The sequence below is a fragment of the Aethalodelphis obliquidens genome, unplaced genomic scaffold (genome assembly GCF_003676395.1).
Source record: "Aethalodelphis obliquidens isolate GAN/ISIS:26980383/991018 unplaced genomic scaffold, ASM367639v1 scaffold31, whole genome shotgun sequence".
Taxonomy (NCBI): Eukaryota; Metazoa; Chordata; class Mammalia; order Artiodactyla; family Delphinidae; genus Aethalodelphis; species Aethalodelphis obliquidens.
The window spans coordinates 11,190,511-11,198,041 of record NW_020837975.1 but is presented as its reverse complement, the minus strand read 5'-3'; positions in this window follow the sequence as shown (position 1 = coordinate 11,198,041).

Genomic DNA, 7,531 nt, shown 5'->3' with positions numbered 1-7,531 from the left:
TGTGGCCCCTCCCTGTGACGAACCCCTCAGCCTCAGGGCCCTCCTGGAACTGGGTCTGGGGCAGCCTCCTGGCCAAGGAAGAAGGAAGGGCTGTTACACCAACCAGCTTGTGCCAACTGGCCTGGGCCAAAGTGGACCAAGGCCAGACCCAGGAGCAAACACCAGCGAGTAAACAGCAGGGTCCGTGCCCACTTCTTAAGGCCCACAGGCTGGGCAGAGGAAAGTGGAGGTGAGGAAGAGATTGCTGGAGGTCTGGAAGTAGCATCCCTTGTGTTGATACTTAGCACACTCCAGAAGGAGGACCTAGCAATTCAAAACTGGGAGAGAGGGAGAGACTGGAGTGCTGGGTTGGCCTCTGTGGCCCCAACTCTGTCTTGCCTTGAACCCCTTTCTCCTCACGCCTAGCCTCTCTAGACAGAGCCCCTCTCTCCCCACCAAGCCCTTCACCCGTGCGCACTCCTGCCCCTGCTCACAATGCCCGCCCCAGAGGGAACTTACAACCTGTGGTGCTGGGGGTGGAGCAGAATAAGGCTTCTTGATTGGCCAGTTCCTTACAGACGTCTGCTCCACAGCCAATGAGAAGAGTCACTGGAACTCTAAGTACAGATCCGGAAGTGGGGAGGGGACACAGGTGAAGAGTGAGGGGTTGTAGAGCGGCGGGAGAAATAGAGTAACGAAGTCGGGATCTGGGAAAGGCACGAGAACAGAAAAGCCGACCTTAGGACGGAAATCATAGAGCAGAACGGGCGGCGAGGTCTTTCCCACGTGGAGCGATGATGCCGCAATAGGGTCAGCCAGAGAGCTGTGCACAGTGTGCGGGTAAGGAACCAAGTCATTCATTCGCTCACACAGCCTGGGCCACCAAGTCCTGGAGGAGGAAGGAAAGGGGCCCCTCAGAGCAGTATACGGTGGTTGTGAAGGGCGTGAGTTTAGAGCCAGCCTGCCTGGCTCACCCACCAGCCCTGTGGTCCCGGACAAACCACTTAAAGTTTCTTTGCATCAGTTTTCTCCTCTGAAAAATGGAGATAAGAGCAGAGCTGATCTCCCGGGATTAAACGAGTGACTGTGCAAAGTACCAGAAGAATGTGCGTCAGCCCAGAGGAAGAATGATGTGCATGTCAGCTGCTGGCGGTCCACGGCAGGCCCAGTGGCCGGGGCAGGAGGCGGACACTGTGCAGGCCGGCAGCCAGGTGACAGGCAGCGCCTCTGATGACCCCTCTCGGGGCTGGGGGCTGGCCAGGCAGGCTGGAGCCCTGCCCTTGGGCGCTCCCAGGCTGATGCCATGGTGCTGCTGGCCGGGATGAGGGGCCTGGACCCACATGAGTCACAGGGGAACCTCCTAGCAGAGGCCAGGAAGTGTGTGCTGAGTGTGCAAGTGCAGGGCCAGGGGACCACGATGCGGAGGGACAGGCAGACCCCTCACACCAGCCAGCTGCTGCCTCTGCCTCCCCTCCTGGATGGGCTGCCCAGCTCTGTGGCTCCAGCACAGCCGGGACAAGATCAGACCCAATGTCAAGCAGCGGTTCCCTTTGAAACAGTGGCATCTTTTACGATCATCGTGGTCGTCATCACTATCATTTCCTAACATTTATTCTGTGCTTAGTAAGCATCAGATGCTATTCCAAGCTCTGGGTCGTTTTCTTCTCCCATCAACTCTGTGAGAAAGGAGCTATTTATTTAACGCTGTTTTAACATGGGGAAAATGAGATTTTCGATGGATGTTAAGACCAGAGGCAGCCACGGATCCCCGTGGGTGGGTAATCTTTTTTTTTTTTTTGCGGTACGCGGGCCTCTCACTGTTGTGGCCTCTCCCGTTGCGGAGCACAGGCTCCAGACGCGCAGGCTCAGCGGCCACGGCTCACGGGCCCAGCCGCTCCGCGGCATGCAGGATCCCCCCGGACCGGGGCACAAACCCGCGCCCCCCCACATCGGCAGGCGGACTCTCAACCACTGCGCCACCAGGGAAGCCCTGGGTAACCTTAACTGTTGCTGCCAGTCCTCTGGGATGTAATGAGGGCCTGGCCTGGGGGGCAGGGAGACTTCCTTTAAGCCCATTGAGTTCGTAACCAGCCTCTCTGCTTTCTACGCCTCATTTTCCTCATCTGTAGAAGAGGCTGGCTTCCGGGAGTCTGAGCCTTACTACTTCTACACCCTCAGCTTTCGTCTGGATTTTCTAATTAACCACATTTCAGGGAGGGCAGTTCCTCCTGGCCCGACCCGACTCCTGGGGCTGTCTTAAGAGTTTGGATCCAAGAGATCTCTCTCCTCTCTCTCTCTTTCAAACACACACACACACGCACACGCACACACACACACACAAGTTCACCAGGCCCTTGCCCCTACCCTCATGGCCCATCCGTTGCTGAAGGTCCGGCTTGGGGAGGGATGTCCATTCATTTTAGGAGCCAGGACAGAGAAGGATTGACTCAGAGGGAGCTGGAGGAAGCCTCGGTCTGGGGCAAGAGCTATGCTGAGACTCCCTCATTCCCAATTCCCCTCGGACCTTACCACACCAGGTTCCACCCCAGGCTCCAGGCCTGGAGAGCACTGAGCTGAAGTCGGCCCCACAGACTGCCCCTCCCACCCTCCCCAAACCCCCCACACTGCTGGCCCCAAGACCTCCCAGCCCACAGATCCACCCACCCACCCACAGGGCTGGTCCTGGGCCTCCCGCCCCAGTCCATCCCACCCCCCATGTACATACGGTGCTGGTCCCTGGGCCTCTGACCTCACTGACCTTCCTCCCTCCCCTCAATACACAGTGCAGGACTCCCTTATCTCCTGTCTCTCCTTTGCCCTTTGCTGGGAGAAACTCATCTCACTTAAAATTGTTCTTTGGAGCCAAGGAGACAGCCACCCTTCCCTCCCCCGAGGCCTTCTCAGCTCATCCCTAGGGTCTTTGCCCAAGATTACCAGCCCCGACTTCCACTCCAATCAAAAAATCTCTCCCAAGCCTTCCGGGACCCCTTGTAGCTCACAGCCTGCAGGCAGGAAGAGCAGCTGGAGCTGGACATGGCTCTTGTAGGGCACCAGGGATGCTCCCCTCACCCCGCCCACCCCCCCACCCCCGGAACATTCTCCAGAAATACGAAAGCAAAACTGTGCGAACTGGCTCCCCTCCAGCCACTGACCCAGGCTCCTGCCCTCTGTCTGGCCCTGGGGGTAGGATCCTGTTCAGCCTTTGCCCACATTCCAACCTTCTCACATCTTTTCAGACCAACTTTTATTATACCTCATTTAATTCTTCCCTGGCCTCGGGCAGACGTGAGTCTATATCCTGACTCTATCGCTTGCTATACAATGCTTGAGAAGTCACATAACCTCTCTGAGCCTCAGTCTTCCCATCCTTAAAATGGAAACCCTGATACCAACCTCAGGAATGTTTTGAGGAATGTGAGGAAATGAGTAACGGATAAGAAAGCGCCCATGTTGTATCTAGCACAGTATAGGGCTCAGAAATATTTGTTTCCCCTGCTTTCTCTTCTTCTTGGACTGAAGCTTCTCCCCCTCCACCCTCTTTCATCTAGCAGTTCATGAAGCCCTTCTGCGCACCTTCTTCCCAGAGGACCTCCTGGACCTGCCTGCCCTTTGGCCCCTCCAGTGGACTTGGGAGGGGCAGGAAATAAGGAGGGGATGGAGGGAATAAATTTGCCAAAGTTCTGGGAAGCAAGGAGACAGATTGTAAAATGAGAGGGTTAGTGTGAGTCTTGGAGGGGCAACTCCCCGATCCGCCCACCAGCCAGGGCCTCTCGGGTCAGGAGGGGTGAGGTGGGGTGAGGGGCAGCGGAGAGGGGTGGACGGGAGCCGCCAGCAGCGCTCTGGCTGTGCATCTCTCTCAGCTCCCCTCCCCATCTACCCTCTGCCTGTCTCTGAGCCCCTGAACCTTCCAGGGTGCGGGACAGGGGCTGACCCCTAAGGACTGTGTCACCCAGGCCCATTCAATCTTTGACTTCAGACTTGATTAAGCCTGAGAAGGAAAGTGATGGGAGGAGGTGGCGGGGAAAAGTCAGGGTATTTGCTCCCCTCTCCCTCTGGGTCCGGCAGTGGCTGTGTTCCTCACCTAAGGGCACAGTGTCTGGTGGCCCCTTTCCCAGGGTAGCAGCGTTGGCTCGGTTCTCGTAAGACCTCCCTTCCTTGCCCCGTCAGGCCTGGGGGGATAACGACTCCGCCCTATTGCTAGTCCCTGGGAGCCGCACCATCGCTTAGACCTGCCCACACCGTACACGCTTCCTTCGTGACATTCTTTGCCGTGAACTCTTGGAAAGTGCCGTCTGCTCCCTGCGAGGGCTTGATTGATCCAAGCACCCAATTCATCAATTTCTCACCTTCTCCTTGAGCCAAACCGGAGCCAGATGGTGGGGACAGAGGCTCAAAGCACTGAATTAATGCTCGGAGGAATCAGTCCAGCTGCCCTGGTGCAGGATCCAGCTCGTGCTCTGGGTAGCAAGAGTGGAGGCCCAGACTGGGTGCCAGGGCAACCTCGTCACTCTTGCCTGCCTCAGCCTGGCTGCGGACAGCAGCACGAGGGAAGGGGAAAAGCCTCCCGGAAACCCTGGTCTGGGCCCTGCAGAGAAGTCAGGGAGGAAAGGACAGACCCTGACCCCAACAGGAAACCCCTTCATCAGACTGGGGACTCCATGACCTGAGAAACCAGGTCTCCCCTATCTGACTAGATGCTCCCTTAGTGCAGGGGCTGCATCTCACTCATTTGTTTTTGTTTTGGGGGGTTTTTATGTTATTATTTTTTTGTGTGTGGTACGTGGGCCTCTCACTGTTGTGGCCTCTCCCGTTGCGGCGCACAGGCTCCGGACGCGCAGGCTCAGCGGCCATGGCTCACGGGCCCAGCCGCTCCGCGGCATGTGGGATCTTCCCGGACCGGGGCACGAACCCGTGCCCCCTGCATCGGCAGGCGGACTCTCAACCACTGCGCCACCAGGGAAGCCCTCACTCATTTGTTTTTGTTTTTAAATTATCTCCAACATCTAGCTCAGTCACCAACAAACATCTCCTCGGTGCAAAACTTAGAGACAGAAATGTACAAAACGTGACCCCACCATCTTGCGGGGAAGCAGGCCCGTCTAACAGGCAGTGCAGCTCGTGCTGTGTGGGAGGTCCAGAGCGAGACCCTGGAGCTCCTGCCTGGCTCCAATCCCATCTTCCCACTCACTCTTGTGTGACCTTGGGCAAGTGACTTCACCTTGGAGTGACCGCCTAGTCCCGATTTTCCCAACACTGTCCTGGGATAGTCTCACATCTAAGGACACCCCTCAGTCCCCAGAACAGTGGGACCGTCTCCACTCTACTCTACCTCCCTGGGCCTCAGTGCCCTCATATGTGAAATGGAAATGATAATAGCAAGATCTGCCTCACGAGGAAGGCTGTCACATAGATGAAGTGAGTTCATGTGAATCGAGCACTTTGAAAAAGTCTTATGATTTGAACAGAGTAAGTTCTATATGATTTGCCTTCTTTGAGTTTCCTAGAAGCAGATCATGGGACAAGATTTGCCTGCAAGTAGTTCATTTGGTAAGTGGGGCCAAGAAGCACCGTTAAGGAAGTAAAGCAAGGGAAGAAAAGGAAACCAAGGCAGAGAGTGTTCACGAGCAGGTGACTGCTGTGGGGAGCTGGGGCTCCACCCGAAGCAGAACCCTGGAAGCCTGGGTGGAGCATGCCTCAGAGTTGCCCCCTGGAGGGGCAAGGAAGCTGAGGTATGTAATCCCCAAATCCCATTCTTACTGCTTGAGGGCTGCTCCCTGAGTCTGGAGGTGCTAGCTCCCCAGCACGCATGGTGCAGAAGCCTGCAGAGAACACTGGGATATGAGGGCAGGGCGGATAGGGCACTGCCAGCATCTGACCCGTGTACCTTAACCACACTTATGATGTGCAGGAGAGAGGACCCTGCCCAGCTGTGGGAAAGGGGATCCAGACAGAAGGAGACAATGTCTGGGAGAGCTTTGAAGCATGAGTAGGAGTTTTCCAGGCAAAGGACGAGGCAGGCTTTGTACATGGTGCATGCACAATAAATGTTTAAATGATGCCAAATAAGTCGAGAGTGATTCAAATGCTTGAACTCGTAGGGCTGACTAGATGTTGGAGAGCTGTGGGCAGACAGAGGAGGAGGTGATGCAGTCAGGCCTGTGGGCATCAGGAAAGGCTGGATCAAGGCATGAGGCTCTGAGCTAGTCCCTGGTTGACAGGTGAAGAGGAGGGAGAGTAGTCCAGGTAGAAGAACTTTGAGATAGCTAAAGCAGAAAAGCAGGAACGGTCAAGGGTAGAAAAGAGTGTTTTAAAAAGGGAGGGCAGTAGAGAGGAGGGGAGGGAAAGAATAGAGAAGGGAAGGAGAGGGAAGGCAAGGAAAGGAAAATAGCAGAAAGAGAAGGGACCAGTCAAACTTGGGAGGGGAGGAAAACAGACGTAGAAAGTCCGAACACAGGAGTAGTGGGAGAACCACAGAGGCTTGCATCACAGAGGTCAATGGAAGAGAGAGATAACATGGGAGCATCCAGTTCTGAACAGCTGAGTCCAACCCAGAGTGAAGGCATGAGCCATCCCGGAAGACTTCCTGGAGGAGGTGAGTCCTGAACCAGCCAGAAGCTGCTGTCAGCCCAAGAACAGGAGCTTTGTGGAAAGAAAGCTGCAGGGGCCCTGAGAGTGAGAGTGAGCTGAGAGCAAGGCGCTGCCAGCAAGCCAGGAGGGAGGGTGGTTCCAGCGGTTATTACCGGAGCTGCACAAATATTGTTGTTTTGACTGGTAGCGGGGATTGGTTTATTTTTCCCCAGGAACCACAGTGTGATGTGCAGGTTCATTTTAGAACATGACACCATGGGAAGAGCAACAATCTCTGGCCTCACCTTTCCCACTTTTCCTGGTGAGACACACGCATGCACACACACAGACACACAGACACACACACACAAAGTCTTGAAAAATAACCCAAACCACAAATGTCTAATCCACCAACACCAAGGGTCTGCTGGAAATATCTCACTTGACGCAACGGTAAGAACATTGCACTTTTTAAAATACGTAAATCACTTACAACAGTGCCTGGACTATAAAAAAGTCCATAAATGTCTTTACTATTATTTGGAGGCTGAATAGCTCAACAGCTAAGAGCATGGGCACTGCAGCCGCATCATCTGTGTTCAGAGGTCAGCTACACTGCTTTCTGGCTTTGTGACAGTGGGCAACATGCTTAAGCGCTCTGTGCTTCAGTTTCTCCTTCCAACAGAGGTACTAATAACAGTACCTCCCTCACATGGTTGTGAGGATTAAATGAGTTCATGCATAGGAAGAGCTTAGAAAACAGCCTGGCTCAGAGTAGATGCTACAGATGTGATCATCATCATCATCATCACCTCCTGCCCTGGAAGGAACCAGAAATGACCAAATCCCTGAAGCTTGTGCCATAGACTCCCATCCCCCTCCTTCCCACTGAAAACCAAGCATACCTTGCACAATAGTGCCCTGGGACTCTGAGGGAGAAAGAGAGAGAGAGGGAACGTGTGATCTCCTGCATTTAACAGGAGAC